This window comes from Aedes aegypti, chromosome 1 (genome assembly GCF_002204515.2).
Source record: "Aedes aegypti strain LVP_AGWG chromosome 1, AaegL5.0 Primary Assembly, whole genome shotgun sequence".
Classification (NCBI taxonomy): domain Eukaryota; kingdom Metazoa; phylum Arthropoda; class Insecta; order Diptera; family Culicidae; genus Aedes; species Aedes aegypti.
The window spans coordinates 124,087,827-124,106,075 of record NC_035107.1 but is presented as its reverse complement, the minus strand read 5'-3'; the positions used below and the strand labels follow the sequence as shown (position 1 = coordinate 124,106,075).

General features: G+C 42.0%; 1 protein-coding gene across 1 annotated transcript in view; it reads left to right on the top strand.

Annotated features, from left to right (window-relative positions):
• The window catches only part of LOC110676975 (ras guanine nucleotide exchange factor V), a 271,444-nt gene that overhangs the window by 227,318 nt on the left and 25,877 nt on the right, over window positions 1-18,249 (top strand). The gene's annotated exons all lie outside the window — the stretch shown is intronic.

Below are 18,249 nucleotides of genomic sequence, written 5' to 3'. Positions count from 1 at the left end.
TCACATTAAAGTGAATGGACATAATCTCATAAAATAAACTCAACGTGAAATAGAGATTTTTTTCTTATAGAATTAAAGGCAAACTATCTTGAAAATTTAGTCAAAATTGAGTTATTGGGCTCCGTGAATTTGTGTCGAATCTATGACATTTGGTTGAATGACGTTCAGTCTAAAGGACGTTTGGTCGAATACACATTTCGTCGAATGGACTTTTGATCATATTTCATTAAATTGTAATAGAAAACATATGATATTTAGTCTAAAGGATATTTAGTCCAATGAACATTCGGTTGAAAAGTAACTGGGACGAAAATAATAGAATTAAGCCTCAAGCACAATGTGAGCGGCAGCGCGTTACAACGGCAAAACGACAAGCCCATTTTGAGCTACATCGTAGCTTTATACCATTCATTTCCTTTATTTAGTTAACAACTAAACAGATAACACTGAATCAATAATTTTACGCCACAATACTCGGTTCATCGCCGCATCTCTCCATCCTGGGTTCTGCCCCACGCTCGCCAAATCGATACGCACTTGATCCGCCCACCTAGCTCGCTGCGCTCGACGCCTTTTCGTACCAACCGGATCCGAAGCGAAAAACATCTTTGCAGGGTTCCTGTCCGGCATTCTTGCAACATGCCCTGTCCATCGTATCCTTCCAGCTTTGGCCACCTTCTGGATACTGGGTTCGTCGTAGAGTTGGGCGAGCTCGTGCTTCATCCTTCATCACCACACACCGTTTTCATGCATACCGCCAAAGATCGTCCTAAGCACCCGACGTTCGAAGACTCCAAGTGCTTTCAAGTCCTCCTCGAGCATCGTCCACGTTTCATGCCCGTAGAGGACTACCAGCCTTATGAGCGTTTTGTACATGGTACATTTGGTGCGGGTGTGAATCTTTTTTGACCGCAGCTTCTTGTTGAGGCCATAGCAGGCCCGACTTCCACTGATGATGCGCCTTAGTATTTCACGGCTAACGTTATTGTCAGCCGTCAGCAAGGATCCAAAGGTAGACGAACTTGTCGACCACCTCGAACGTATCCCCGTCTATCGTAACACTGCTACCTAGGCGAGCCCTGTCGCGCTCGGCCCCACCAGCTAACATGTACTTTACCTTGGCCGCATTCACCACCAGTCCAACCTTTGCTGCCTCACGTTTCAGGCGGGTGTACAGGTCTGCCACCGTTCCAAATGTTCTGTCGACAATATCCATATCATCCGCGAAGCAAACAAATTGGCTGGATCTTGTGAAAATCGTACCTCGGTTATTGAACCCGGCTCTCCGCATAACACCTTCAAGCGCGATGTTGAACAACAGGCACGAAAGTCCATCACCTTGTCGTAGTCCCCGGTGGGATCCAAACGAACTGGAATATTCGCCTAAAACCTTCACACACTTTTGCACACCTTCCATCGTTGCTCTTATCAGTCTCATGAGCTTCCCGGGAAAGCTGTTCTCAACCAGCTTTATGCCATATCCAGGCGTATTGTAAAGCTTCATCTTCGTCGGTCTTCGGCGATACTTCTCCAGTTACCCCAAACCTTTAAGGGTCCCCAGGTCCTCTTCTACTGCGAATAGACAGCGTATTCGAGGTCTTCCACGTAGTCGCCTATATCTACCTGATTTCCTTCTGAATATTATTTTCGCAATTCTTTCTTCCGACATTCACACCATTGACCAGCCCACTGAAATCTGCCGTATTCCACACGCTTAATAATATTCGCATCTTTATACACTTGATGCAACTCGTGATTCATTCGTCTGCACTTCGTGCCCATAGAGAGCCACCGGAATAATCAATTTCTTATGAAGGGCGAATTTTGTTTCGGTTTGCAATTTGCTGAACCTAAGTTGGTTGCGTAGTCCGTAAAAGGTCCTACTCGCAGCCGCAACACGTCTTTTCATTTCGCGGGAAACGTTGTTGTCACATGTCACAAGTTTTCCAAGGTTAACAAATTCTTCAAAAATATCCCCATCAAATATTACCAAATATGTATATCAAATGTACTTCGTTTTGGTAGAATTCATGGCCAGGCCTATCCTCGCTGTTTTCTTCTTCACAGGCACGAAGACCTCCTCCGATCAATTCCAATCAGGTCGATGTCGTCCGTAAGGAGCCAAGGAGCATGTGCGACCGTTTGATGATAGTGTCGTTTCTCTGCACGCCAGATCTCCTACAACACCCTCGAGTGCAATGTTGAATAGTAAATTCTAAAATGCGTATCCCTGTTTCAATCCATTGTATGGCATAGCTCATTCCCAGTAAACACACCATCGTTTATGATGGGATATAAGAGTACAAATGTGGAGGCGATATACGTACATCTTGCACGCAGCCTTATGGCGCATGTACAGTGAGAGGCAAAATAAAGTGCCCACCTTACCAGTTTTCGAATTTCTCTCATTGATTTGGTTCAAATTAAAGTTAACACACCTAAATCTTTTGTGATATTTTATTTTTGATGTTCTTTTAAAGTTGCACTTACGAAATTTTGATTAAAAAAAGAATTTTACTTAAAGAAAAAGAAAATCAATTTGTATTGAAAAAAAAGTAGTGACAAAAATAAGTGCCCACTTCCTTCTTGGCCCCAGAAAAGATGATTTAAGAAAAATAAAAAGCAATTTAATAGTTAATGTGTCCTCCTTTGGCCTTAAGGACTTGCTGGAGGCTCTTCGGCATGCTTTTCACCAGGTTTTGTAGGTGTTGTGGATCTAGTTCTTCCCAGGCGCGCTCCAAGGCTTCAAAATAATTATTTTTGTTGGTAACACCAGTTTTTTCAACCCTAGCATCGAGAATCGCCCACAAATTCTCGATGGGGTTGAGGTCTGGGCTTTGTGGAGGCCATTCCAGCGGTTTAATCCGACAAGACCGGAAAAAAGACTTGGTCTTCTTTCCAGTATGCTTCGGGTCGTTGTTCTAGAGAAATATGAATTTCTCTTCAAGGCCCGTCTGGATCAGCGAAACCTCCAGATTTTCCAGCAAGATGTTAATGTAGGAATCTGCCGTCATTATTCCGTCGATTTTCACGACGCTTCCTACTCCACTCCATGAAAAACACCCCCAGACCATCACATTTCATCACATCACACTTCCATGCGTCACCGTTCCTTGGATGTGGCGCTCCTGAAGCTCGAGCTGTCTAACCGAGAGCGGCGGGCTCGTGTGTGATGCAGAGCACCACATCCAAGGAACGGTGAAGCATGGAGGAGGAAATGTGATGGTCTGGGGGTGTTTTTCATGGAGTGGAGTAGAAAACCTCGTGAAAATCGACGGAATAATGATGGCAGATTCCTACATTAACATCTTGCTGGAAAATCTGGAGGTTTCGCTGATCCAGACGGGCCTTGAAGAGAAATTCATATTTCTCTAGAACAACGACCCGAAGCATACTGGAAAGAAGACCAAGTCTTTTTTCCGGTCTTGTCGGATTAAACCGCTGGAATGGCCTCCACAAAGCCCAGACCTCAACCCCATCGAGAATTTGTGGGCGATTCTCGATGCCAGGGTTGAAAAAACTGGTGTTACCAACAAAAATAATTATTTTGAAGCCTTGGAGCGCGCCTGGGAAGAACTAGATCCACAACACCTACAAAACCTGGTGAAAAGCATGCCGAAGAGCCTCCAGCAAGTCCTTAAGGCCAAAGGAGGACACATTAACTATTAAATTGCTTTTTATTTTTCTTAAATCATCTTTTCTGGGGCCAAGAAGGAAGTGGGCACTTATTTTTGTCACTACTTTTTTTTCAATACAAATTGATTTTCTTTTTCTTTAAGTAAAATTCTTTTTTTTATCAAAATTTCGTAAGTGCAACTTTAAAAGAACATCAAAAATAAAATATCACAAAAGATTTAGGTGTGTTAAATTTAATTTGAACCAAATCAATAAGAGAAATTCGAAAACTGGTAAGGTGGGCACTTTATTTTGCCTCTCACTGTACGTATATCGCCTCCACATTTGTACTCTTATGCGCTATCGTATACGAGTTTGTGTTTACTGGGTTGTTTCACTGAATCGTACGCCGCCATGAAATCTATATGCAGATGCTGAGTCTGCAAGTTATTCTCTCGGATTTCATCAAGGATCATTCGCAAGGTGAACATCTGGTCCGTTGTCAGACTAGTAAAACTGTTTGCTTCCGTGCTTGACAAGCTCGACCGGGATTTCATCCTTTCCAGCAACGTTACAGTTCTTCAGCTTGCTGATAGCCTCTCCTATGGTCGATTGGCCCACAGATTGGGCATCATCATCAATTTTCATCATGTTTCTCGCTAAATTTATTATAGCCGACTCTCCACATCACGATATCGAAGGGACCATCGAGATAGGAAGAGATCGAGACATAGAACAAATGTTTAATGAATACTAGATTGAAAATCACACCGTTACCAGGAAAATAATAACGTCATTTTGATTTCGCAAATTGTTTTGAATCCCTAAAATCTAGTCTAGTAACCTTTGATAATAGGCATATCGACATACGGAGACAAAATCGCGAATGAAAATCACATCGAGATAGAGAGATATCGAGATATGGAGAGTGAAAATGTATGCAGACTGAAGAGACCGAAAAAAATATCGACAAAGGATCATTTGTGAACGCTCACGGAACATATGCATTCAAAATGCATCTTGTTTCATTTTATAGCTCAATATGTTTTACTGATATTATTACAACAATTGCAACTCGGTTAGCTAGATTATCAATATTTCCTTTCATGCGTGATTTTGGATAATTAATTTACTGAACTCTTTTACGACGAATTGATTAACAGCGATAACCGAGCCTACTTAGTGATACCAAATAACATTAGCTGTTGAAAACATAGTCGAAAGTGAAACAGAAAGTGATAAGTAAGCACAAACTCAGACAATTTCGTCATACTATCCGAAACTTGATAACAAATAAACTTGTTGAATTATCTTAAGCCAAAGGCACTACAATGCAAATATCATCATATTTTTCTTTAAAATATCTTTATTATTAGACCTTAAAGTTGTATCTGCTGAAGGTTCTGAAATCTGGTATCTACTGACCTTGGCTAGCCTTTTTGCATGAAGGTACAACTCGTGCTATAAGAATTATCATTCTGCAATTTGTTGTGTAAGCAATACGATTGATCAAACCCTCAACTGTTTTGTTCCCCGCGTAAAACAATTTTATACCAAATGTTCAATCTTCAAAATGTCCCATTCCATTTTTACTGACATATGGAGAAATTGCCCAGATTGTGCTTGATCTGTTGAATCTGTTGCATGCTCCTTTATGGGCGAGTGACGGAATCCGGATCATTTGTATCCGGTTCGCGTTGCACGGATAAAAAAAAACGAAATGTGCGGGTAAAAAACGAAATGTGCGGGTAAAAAACGAAACGCGTCAGTAGTGTTAGATCCGTTAAATCTGTTGCACAGTCCTGTGGAGCGAGCAACGAAATCAGGATTGTATCCGTGTGTATGCATGCATATACACGGTTACAATCTTGATCCTTTCCCATATTCAAACTCTCAGTGTTTTCTTGTGGAAGCGCAGAGGACTAGTCAGCGTCCGTGAAGCAAGTAACACGTCAACATTCCCCTCCCATCCCATTGACCTGCATTCGGACGCAGCCGGTGCCGTTATTGTTTGCTATAATAATGAGAGCACCAGTTTTACACATTGAAGATCTACTGATCTAGAGTAGCATCTGTTGGTTCCCTGTGTTAATACAGCTCTTCTTGCAATAACGGAGTAGCAACTGCAGGCGAACAACATATTTCAAAAAGTCCACGTGGATATTCTAGCAGGGTGTTAGGGGCGAATAAATGTCCACAAAAAGGAGGAAGTGTGTTCACAATTGGATGCATCCAATTGAATTGTGCTCAGTACCTCAACTATTGCAACATCAACCCTAATAATCGAAGCTATACAACGAACGCCATTTGACATTCTATTGAAAACTTAGCCTCCTCCATCATGCTCAATCAATCGAGCCCATCCAAAGTCCTACAGGAGACGAGCTTTAGTTGAATCGCATCGAACCCTAAAACTCCGATCATAAATGCAACTTTACGACCCATCCGCGCGGCTGACTGCACCCTCTAAGCTTCCAGCGAAATTGAAATTCCATCACGATATACCTACTACTGTAAGCCGCGACGAGACGCGAGCTTCATTCCGAGCCAATCTTTATGAATTAATTGACATTTTTACGGCCTGACGATCGTCTTTGGATGGATGCCAAACTGGAACGACGACTAGTAGTAGTTGGTCGTTACCAAGAGTTTACCCAATTCGCTCGAAATACAAAGTGGTCGGGGGATATTCACAGTTTTGATGTGTTTCGCGTTTAATCAGCGTGTGCTCTAGGGCGGTTCAAATTTCAAAGAAATTGGTTCAAATTACAAAAAGTATGATTCTTCTATATTATTCTACTATCTTCATTATGAAAATAAAACTCTAAAATATTTTAGTCTTATGGTGGTGGTTTGAAGGTAACCCAAAGATCAAAAAACCCGGAATAATTGTCAAGTTTCGAAGGAAAAAAGTTGCCGAAGGAACAAATTTATTTGATTTATTTTGTTTGACAATTTTGCAGTAGTTTATTTGACTTTAATCTTGGAGCTTAATAAGAGCAAACAAATCGATGGGTATCTCTTCCTCCATCTATCAGACTTAAATTCTCCTTTCAGAACCTTCTGATAATCGATTAAATTGAATAATTATGTCAACTGCATTTGATTGATCCTATAAATGACCATTTTCGGGTCCCCAAGATGCCTCAAATTTATGATAAAGTGCACAATTTGTATCATTACATATGTATCAAGCTTATGGGAACGCATTTTAGTGAACTATTATGTTCGATCTACACTTATAGAGATTTGAAACGGTTTAATACCTAACAAATCTAGAGCCGGTTTTTCAGGGAATTAAATCCGAGTGGCCGCATCTGGTACACTCTTAATAGTGCAAAACTATTCATTTATAATGTAGAATATCAGATCTTACTGATTTCTGCAAATTAAAATGATTGCCATTGGAAATAAACAAAGATAACTTTGCATGTCCCAAAAAATCACCCTTTTCTACCCGACTTGACCCAGTAACCCACCGCAATAACTCCGGCTACATGAGTATTCCCGAGTTCCTCTGGCCACTTCTAGAAACTATTTATTTGAAATCGTTAAGTATTCGCTGAGTGGTAAGGGTTTTAGTATTTTTGCTTTCACTCAGGCCTATACGGGTTAAATTAAGATGCATCCGTGTTAAGAACATTTGTCTGAACTTCCTAATAGATTTTTTTTTATATGAAACTGACGTAGTTATCCTAGGGCCACATTTAAATCACTATCGAAAACATTGAGAATTGGAAAGAACTCCGTTTTTAACCACCTACGAAATTTAACCACCCTAGTGTACATCACTATGAGGAAGCCATTTTTAATTAATATCTTATATGTTGGAGAAATTATGGGTGTGATGAATACGAGATGGGTGAGTATAATAAAGTAAAATTTATCAAAAAAAACTAACTTTCTGTGTACGTTTCCGTTTGGGCGCTTAAAAAAACGAATCTTTAGTTACTATATACAAAAGGTTTAGAAGATATTTTGAAAATACTACTTACACTTCTAATGCACAAAATCATAGTAAAAAAAATGTTTCAATTTCTGACGCATCCTGTGCTGCCACCATGGCGATGGATGATGCTGGATCGGGAGTGTTACTAGTGGTTATAAAATGTTAATTAAATATCGTCGTGATTCAACCCCCGAGCGAGCAGCACTCTGAGTCGTTGCTGTGATGGTTTCCAACCCAGAAGCTCCGGCTGGTGTTGATAGTCAGAGAGAGACAGAAAGAGTGGAGTGACCGACAGCATAAAATTTATGGATGGCTTATAAGTTGCGGCATCGGGATCGCGTTTTAATCGGTCCCAAGCTGGTGGTTTGGGATTTCGAGAAAATATTATTGGGGCATAAGATCGATGATGGTCGAACGGGTTTCAAGCAATCAGAGTGAACTTTAAGTCGCGTGGATTGAAATTCATCTTGATAAATCCATTTTATTTTATTTTTTTTTAACGTAGAGTAAGGTAGGACATAATTATTTAGGAAGGATTATTTTTTAAGATATCTTGCTCCATTCTAATCAAGGGTTAATCAGTACTCACCAGGCTTATTCTATGACTAAATTGCATTTCACAGGAAAAATTTGAAAAAAAAACTTAGGGCCCGTTTTTAAGTAAGGCCGTTTTGATGGTATAAGTTCATAAATACAGACTGAATTTAATATATTTGAACGGGTTTTCAACAACCGGTTCAAAATTGGTTTGGTAAGTAGTTTGTAACTTCTGGGAGGAGCTTTGAATGAGAAGTAGAAGAAAAATTGAGTTACGCCCCTTCTTAGACATAACTGATTGGTAAGCATTAGTTTGATTAATAATTGTAATACCGTTCAGCATGTTAATCTGTTTCCAATGACAAATTACGATTAGTTAACTGATTTTTCATAGGCTCAAGTGCTATAAGGCATGACGGAGCCACTTTCATAAATTAAATTTAAACTAAAAATAAAGTTCACCGACAAATCTTTAGTTTGTCTAGGAAATAAACCAGGTAAAAGTAGATCAGCAAAATAAATAATCAGGGCACAGAACAATTCACGATTCTCCGATTTCCCTAATGCAGAAATGATTATTTGGCAAACAAAGCTTTCATTTAATAACTGTGGAAGTACGCTGTGAAAGTTCAGTTGGGCCGTAACGCCAAAAAGAAGATGAAAGAGTTGTTCCAAAACGTAGCACCTATAAGTACTGTTTTATTGCTTCAGGAAGTATCGAAACTTCGATCAACAGGAAGAAGTTGTATAAGCACAGTATGGCATAAACAAATATGCAAATTTGCTCTTTTCTAGTAACATAACCAATTAAAACAAAATTCAATAAATCTCGTCTCATGAAAAACAAGTAAGAAACGATTTATATTGCTCTGAAGCGTCGGGTCTTTCTTGCGCCTCAGATGTGAACCCTTTACTCCATTTTGAATAAGCTTATTTGGTTGCCCCTCCTCGCCTTGCCAACCCGCTGCATCCCCTAAATGCACTCCTAGCCCCTACGAAATAGCACGGCTTCTCGCCAGCTAAGAGGGGGAAGTTCATTTCCTGATTGCCTCCTAATGAAGCAAGCAGCCCGAAAGCAAGCGACAAAAAATCACCAACCAACCAACCACTTCGCTAATAGGTTTTCTACGGGGGCCTGGAATGATGATGCATTCCAGAAAACACATCGACCGCCTACCGTTTGATATTTACAATGAAAGTCGATCCGTTAGCGTGGAGAGAGGGCTGACATTTGTCCCCGCTCCGCATTACCCAAGGCTGCTTGTGCACGTACATATGCAGTCCATGCTGGCATGTGTTAGGGGTCTTTACGACCTTCTTGAAGAACTCGCCCCGATGCACAGTGGGACAAAAATCCAAAATTTCACTACAAATCGTTATCATGGATCGATTATAATGTCAAGAATGCAGAGAAATATATTTTATAACGTCCCTATTAGATATTTATAATAAGACCATGAAAGATGAATATGAATTTTCAAGTTGAAGTTTCAAATTTTGAATAAATAATTTGAGACCTGCATCGAAGCGCCTTCCTTAGCCGAAGGTTAGAGTCCGCGGCTACAAAGCAAAGCCATGCTGAAGGTGTCGGGGTTCGATTCCCGGTCGGTCCAGGATCTTTTCGTAATGGAAATTTCCTTGATTTCCCTGGGCATAAAGTATCATCGTACCTGCCACACGATAAACGAATGCGAAAATGGTAACTTTGGCAAAGAAAGCTCTCAGTTAATAACTGTGGAATTGCTCATTGAACACTAAGCTGAGAAGCAGGCTTTGTCCCTGTGAGGACGTAATGCCAAGAAGAAGAAGAATCGAAGCGCAGAACAGATCCAAACTTTTTTGTTTATCGTAATGATCAACTGGATGGTGCATGTGAGATGTTGCTATCATCATTCATAGGCGTATAAAACAACAACTTTTTTCGACATTTGAAACCAATGTTTTTGAAACCTTGGATGTTTCTGTTGAAACACTGCTTGATAAATATACTTTCATAGCTGCCTATTTACTATTTCAAAGCATTGGGCAGCAAGTTAATTTGCTTCAAATTGACTCGCAATAAATCTTTTTTTTTTTTGTGAATGTTTTTGATGGTCAATACATGAGCGATTTACCGTTTTCTGATAATATTTTTGATTAAATATTGTATGAGATGATTTATGGCCGCTTCTAAGAACAAAAGAACCGACTGTGAGATAACGACAGGGACGACAAGGAAGAACATGGCTGGTGGTGTGGTTCGGAGTTTCGGAGTGGCATTAATGTGCAGCGGCAGCTAATGCAACAGCAGCAGCAGCAGTGGCAGCATTATTTAGAACTCAACCAGCCATCAGCCTCATGGGAGCGTGAGCATCATAAAAGGCGATAAACTTTGTGCAAAAAAAAACGAAATAAGGAATAGCTTGTCGGGGCCGAGCTTCAGGTTGAGGGAGCACTGAAGTGAAGGTTGGTGACGGTAATAAATGGATGGAAAAGTGGGAGGTTCGTACGTGCTTCTTTTTATGCACTTTGGGCACGCAGAATGAGGGGAGTTGGGTGGTGAGTGGGGGAGGAAAATGCATGTCTACGAACCAATGGCGTGCAGCCAGGGAGGTACTTTGTCCCTCTGAGATTCGATTATCCCGTAGGCTAGAACTCAATCATTTCATGCCACTAGGAAGTCATTGGTTAATCTGCAGTTGTGACCAGGCATTGCTGAATACGCTCTCAATTAATTTCGAAGCACAATCGAAGCAAGCGAAAAAAACATCGCATCTGTATCCATTTATGATCGGTAATGTTTCGCAAGTTGTCTCTTCTCTCTTGGCATTAACGTCCCCACTGGGACAGAGCCTGCTTCTCAGCTTAGTGTTCCTATGAACACTACCACAGTTATTAACTGAAAGCTTTCTTTGCCAAAGTTGCCATTTTCGCATTCGTATATCGTATGGCATACTCTATGCCCTGGGAAGTCAAGGAAATTTCCATCACAAAAAGATCCTGGACCGACCGGGAATCGAACCCAGACACCTTCAGCATGGCTTTGCTTTGTAGCCGCGGACTCTAACCACTCGGCTAAGGAAGGCCCCTAAGACGCAAGTTGTAACTAACTTGGTAAATAGCAGCAGTGAAGGAGAGTTCCAAAGAGATAAAATCATAAAAAGGGTTTTATCATGCATTGTTATCCCCCTGATATTATCCGAGCTGTAGTAGTAGACGATGTGTTGCGGATCATGATAGTTGCAGAGAGCGGTAAGTGACAGAAACTCTCAATTTTCTCAAAACTCAAACTCTGGTTACCACAAGGAAACAACACCCCCCCCCCCTCGATACGCTCATACTCAACTGCTCAATGAGGGTAGTGCACACATGAATGGGAAGAATGGGTTTTCGCAAGCTGATGCCGGAGTGTTTACGGAAAGGCTCGTGACACATGAACATATGAGCTGCCGTCGACGAAAGGGCTTCGGCATGTGTGGAGTTAATATTGTGTGCAAATTTAAGGAAAATTGCATTTAACTTCCATCCACAATGCAATGGCTCTTCTTTCACGGAAGTCCAGCAGTTAATTGAAACTAGGTTTATGTCTTGCTCGGTTCGAAGTATATAAATCATTTTTTTTTTTCGGAATTGATCCTGTCAGCTGCGCCGGAGACAGATTCCATACAATGTTGCACGTTTTCAACAATACATCTGCACCTGTGACTTCGCAGTTGCAGGAAATGCAGTGCTTAAAGGTAGAAAGTATTTCAAACAGAATGCTAATGGACAGATGTGAAGTGTCGTGAATAGTGCCTTTTGTGCGTTATTGTTAGGCTAAGTGATTTTGTGGTGGTATAAATTCACGAGCTGTTGCATTGGCATTAGTGAATGAGTAGTTGGCAACGCGAATAAGTAGTTGACGTTCTACTTGGGTGTTTATTGCTTGCTATTGCAATTCTGAGCATTCCGCTCTGGAGTAAAAATCTCTGGAAGGGTTTCCATTAGCATCAGTTCGATGAACTTATAGATTTAAAAAGTATAAATTGCAATCCTCTACATCCACATTCATATTACGTAGCGTAACTTCGATGGTGTTAGATATCAGATATTTGAATGCCAGCTTAAGGCAGGTTTACCGTCATAAATTAAGCCAATTTCTTCATAAATAGAAAAAAAGAAGGAAGAAGAAAGATTTGTGAATCGACGTTCTAGATTAATTGTATATTACTTATCATAACAACGGCTTAAGAACAATACAATGTACTTAAAATTCAGTGTTCTGGATACAGTTTCGATTTATAAGTGCACTGAATCACAATTGTGTAACATCGAACAGTTACTAATCAGATGATACGATGTTCCATAAAAAGATTCGTACAGTCACCCCACAGTTATGGAGGGACGGACCTGGTGTAGTGGTTAGAACACTCGCCTCTCACGCCGAGGACCTGGGATCGAATCCCATCCCCGACATAGTCACTTATGACGTAAAAAGTTATAGTGACGAAGGGAAGTAAAGCCGTTGGTCCCGAGATGAACTAGCCCAGGGCTAAAAATCTCGATAATAAAGTCAAACCAACCAACCACAGTTATGGATCAACTAAGGGTCATCTTTCAGAACAACATATTATTACAAATCATGGTGACGCTGTACAAAACAAAATTATCTCCCTGGCATTGCAAAATATAGTTGTTTTCGAGAATACACCTCAAAATTCCAGATTATTTACGAAAAAGTTTCAATTTTGATAGAAATTTTAAACGATGTCCACCCCACAGATGTGGATCAGTGGGAGAGGAGGATCCCTCTTAGGCAGCGTCCATTTATTACGTAACGCTAAATTTGGAAATTTTCGACCCCCTCCCCCCGTCCGTAACGCTTTTTCTATGAAAAATTTCAAAATTTTGTATGAGCCGTAACGCTTGAGCCTACTCCCCCCCTCCCCCTAAAGCGTTACGTAATTTGTGGACGCCCCCTTATGGATCAAATCGACTCATATTATGGATCAGAACACTATAAAAGCAATTTATCTGCGAGGCAAACGAATGGTGTTTTAGTGTAAGCATACGTTTTGGCGTTTGTTTCGGAATCGTCTTATATCTGATTCATAACTGTGGTATGGTTTTCAATGCCCCACAATTATGATTCTGGGAACACAGTTGACATTTTATTTCCTACGGTCGGAAAAAAATATGCTTAAGCATATTATAATTCTTTGCGATGCTGTACAGACTTATGGTTCACATAGGTAAAATGTGTTCTCCATAATTCCAACTATAGTTGATGAGATATTCCTGTTTCAATACAATTCTGATCCATATCTGTGTGCTATCCATAACTGTGGGGTGACTGTAATAATCTCATGATAGAGAGTAAAAGCTTCTGAACAGGTGGTAGACTCAACAAATGATTTATTGACTCTGTGGTACTTCTGATCACGGTCCACGCTTATTCTGTCAAACCCTGCGATTCTGGTTTTACCGGACACTCAGTGTCGTCGTTTGGATGAATCCGCTCCATCAGACAGCCTCTTGAGTGACTATCGAAAGCGCCATGAATTCTGCTTCTGTGGTCGATAGAGCGACAGTAGCTTGCCTTCTGAAACTCAACGAAACTGCTCCATCACACTGTAGAAATACATACCCACTGACTGATCGTCTGGTCTCCGGATCGTTTGCCCAATCAGCATCATTATATCCAAAAACGCTGGATCCGCATCCCTCCTGCACGTTAGCTTGCACTGCTTGGTCCTTTTGAGGTAACGCAAAATCCGTTTAGCTGCTGTCCAGTATGGAATCCCAGGATCACTGCAAACCGAGCTGACCACGCTTACTGCAAGGCTGATGTCTTGCCTCTTGTACTTTGCGACAAACTGGAGTCCTCCAATCAGCTCACGAAATGGATTGGCTCTCATCTTCTCTCTTTCCCCCATTTCATGGGCTCATTGTTATTACCAGTCGCTTCCAGCGGTGTCGATACTAGATTACAGTCGCTCAGATTATATTTTTCTAGCAACTCATCTACGTACCGTTCATGATCGATGGAGATGGCGCCGTCGGTCCTGGTGACTTGCATTTCCAGAATTTGCTTATCCTAAGTCCTTTATCTGAAACTATTCGCTCAACTGTTGCCTCACATCGTAACCCTTGGTCATTCGAGAACAGAAAATAGTCGACATAGACCGCCACGATAATGAGCTTACCATCTTCTGTTGTAGTACACACACTTGAGTTTATGATACAGCTTGATGTTGCAAACTCTGCTTGCCTGTTTGAGTCCATACCGAGGTTTCTTCAGTCTGCAGACCTTCCTTGGAGTAGCATCGTCTCGGATTCCCTCTGGCTGTTCCATATATATCTCCTCATCGTCCAAATCGCCTTGGAGAATTGCTGTCGCAGCGTCCATTTATTAGACAAGAAGATCTAGTTTCGCGGCCAGCGCAAGAAGATGTTGAACTGTGACGTAACAGACGACAGGCGAATATGTTTCGCTGTAATCTACTTTCACAAGTCATGCCTCGTGACGTTCGACAGAACCATCCTTAGCGTGTTTGATTTTGAAGACCCACTTGTTATTTAACGCTTTCGGTCCCTTTGGATGATCCACAAGACACCATGTCCCGTTGGTACGCAACGCTTCGTACTATGACTGCATTGCCGCAATATATTGGTCACGGTCCTCGGATTCAGTGCTTCCTGCACCGTTCCAGGATCCTAGATTACCTGTGCAATACATTCCGGTGAAAGATGGTTGCCGCTATCGATGATACTAAAACATTTGTCTTGGGCTGGGCGCTCCCAGTTACGTTACCATGTCCAGTTTCGTGTTGCGATTCAACAGCTACTTTCTTCGAGTGTGACGGGGGCGCAGTGCTGGTCAATCTCCCGAGCTGTGGATCACGTCGTACTTGTCTGCGTTGATTCTGTGTACTTGCAAGTTTCTGACACAGAGCACTGTATGTTACCTTAAAATCAGTAAACTTGCCTGGAAATTTGCGCTTCCTCTCACTGATAGGTTGATTAGGTAAACCGTTGTTGATGCCGCTTCTGCCCAAAATCACTTGTCCAACTTTCCGTCGAACAATAAACATCTTCCTCGCTGCTGAATACGTCCTTTCTTGCAAATGTGACTCATAGTAAGGCTATTTACTTCGCGATTTGGAACACATAAAACGTTAGAGACATCTAGGCTACAGCACTCACCATCGATATCAGCGACAATCTCGACGTTTCCAATGGCCACAACCGGTATCTCGGATGTATCTGCCACAAAGATGGTTTGTGACACGGGCTTCGCGTCAACAATCATGCTCTCATCCTTGCACATATGGTTTCCAGCTCCAGAATTCAGAACCCACTCTACCAGTGATCCGTTCTGCTTCTTACACGCCAGTAGTGTCTCTTTTGAAAACTCTTCTCGTTCTATTTCGTCAATTTCTGTGGGCATTCCAAAGCAAAGTATGTAAGTTTCTTCCACTTGAAACACCTCAAGGCCGATTTATCCTTCTACTTGCTCGCTTGTTTCGGACGTGATGCTAGCGCATCGCTCGATCCGCCAGCCCTGGTGCTGGACTCAATCGTTACGTCCTGTAGTATTTTCGACTTCACCCAATCTGCTGTCCACTCAGCTCGTATCTCTTCGGCAGCCCCATCATAAGGATCCACTTGTCCTCAAGCGGGAATCCGATCTCCTGCAGCTTCTTTCTTGTGGTCAAAATTTCGTCCACGTATTCTTTAACGGATGAACAGTCTTCGAGTTTCAGTCTCATGAGCTCCCGCAGCAGACTAATCTTGCGATACCTTCCGGTTTTCTGTAAGGCCGTTCGGAAACTGTGCCAAGCTTCATAGGCCTTTCGTGCACTCTGGACTAAGCCAAGTGTCAGGGTCGGTTCTGGTTCGAAGATGACTTCTGGTTTGCAGGAGCCCCGACGACTTATTATCGATACAACGCTACGCTCGCTCTACTCGGCCTAGTCCCCGACGGAGAATCTAGCCTACTCCGATCACTGTTTTCTGGTCGTCTACACCGACTCGTTAGGAATGAGGCTGTGGGCTACTTTCCTTTTTCCGAATTATTCTCCTTCTGCTGCCCCTTTTCCGTTGTATCCAATCTGATGGTATTCCTCATATTTCTTGTGTCCCTTCGCTGGTAGCATGCCATGTTCTCAGCCAGAGTGATGCAGATGAGGATCATTCTGGCGATAACCCACACTGCCTTCGAAGATATAGTTCGATAGCCATGAGCCGGAACGTACCTGCCAGCTTCTCATGATTGCGTTTGGTTCTCAACGCTGCAGCTCAAGCCGGAACTTCATATCTCAACATGGACGATGATACGGTCTCCAGAAGACGCCTCGTACTGCTTCTTGATCCTCCAATGTTGGGCTACTGTGTTAGCTGCTTTCGTTGTCTTTTCACATGCATAGTCTACGTGGCTGTTGAAGTTTAACCTGTCGTCGATCATTACCTCAAGGTACTTCAGAGAACGCTACGATGAGATTGCGTGTCCTCAGACGTTAATCTTGATCTGCTGAACCGCCTTGCAGTTGCTGACCAGCACCACTTCCGTTTTGTGATGAGCCAAGTGCAGCTTAACTCCTATCATCCACGATTCAATGATGTCTAGCAATTCAGCCGTCAGCATCTCCACCTCATTCGCAGTCTCGCCAGTTATTGCAAGAATGACATCATCTGCTAACCCGATGATCTAGACTCCATTCGGCAGTGTCAATGTAAGCACTTTATCGTACATCATATTCAACAGTGTATGGATCCCTGCGGAACACACGCCGTTACTTTGGTTGACATCCGTCTCTGATTTGGGTCGTGAACCAGTACCCGGTTCTGAGAGTAGCTTTGTAGAACATTACACAGATATTCGAGAACCCGCATTCTATTGTAAGGCTGTGGCGAAAGCCTCCCAACTGGCAGAGTTGAATGCGTTTTTAACATCAATAGCTTTCTCCGCGCATACGATGATCGTCGGAATAGCATCCGCCGTTGAAATATTTTTACGGAAATCGTGTAGATAGATCGAAATTTACCAAGAGTATCCAGCATGCATATTGTTCCTCATAAAACAGGATCTCCTGTCGGTTTTCCCGGTTTTGGCGGCACCACCGTCTTATGAACTTATGTCATATTGTTGGTGTTGTTATCATAAATAAACGGACTCAGCTTCCGTTAGGAAAATCAAAGGCATTATTTCTATTTAAGAGTTTTGTGAAGTTTTTGACGAGTTAACTGTGAGTGAATTTATATGTTTTGAATGTTGTGTAATGTTAAGTGAAAAGCAATAAAGTGGTAAATTGTAATAGTTCAAAAGGTCAAATAAAGTGTTGTGCTCCTCAATACCTGCGGAACGAATCGAAGTCATACTTACCTGATGCGTGAACTTGGTCTTGGTTGTTTTCATAATTTCACCCATAATTTATCCATCTTTACCACGCGTAATGAGTTAATTAATTCTACAATGCATCAACACTGTTCCTTCGAAACGGATCCGGTCATCGACACTCCGTCCGTTCCGGAACCTCTACGTTTCTTTTAAAATCGCCTTACGCTATCCTGTTGCGCATCCACCATCATCACGTACTCCAAACATCACGTATAATCACTACTACTGCTACAGAAGTACAAAACAAGGTAATAAGGGATCCATCTATCTTCTTCTATATGCTTGATACGCTGACCGTTCGTTATCAGACGCGCCATACTTTGTCACCATGTTAACCGAACGTTGTATCTGTTGAGGGCTGTCTCTTACACAGCCTGATATCGCTACCAACCAGCACCTTCTTTTTATTCGAGTTATAAGCTCTACCGTTACACATTTACCCTTATATAACTCAACTGCAAAGTGTGTGATGTACAAGCTCGACAACACTTATTGCACAACCTCTTAACCGCACCATCTGCCACCGAGCGTTTTCTGTCCTCTGAGCTCCTCCTGGCACCGACCTCCTCCAAGCTACTGAATTCCTTCAAGTCTCAAGTTCTTCTTGGCCAGCCGTAGCATACATCTCTGGGCAACTGCACCTTGTAGCAAACATCTCATGACTTGCGAGTTTTTCTAGCACTTCCGAACTTTGGTCAATCAACAACCACATGCCTCCAGCCTCATTCAACTCTTGGTTCCTCTTCTAAGTGACCTGCTCGTAAAGGCTCTATTTCATCGTCCATGTTCT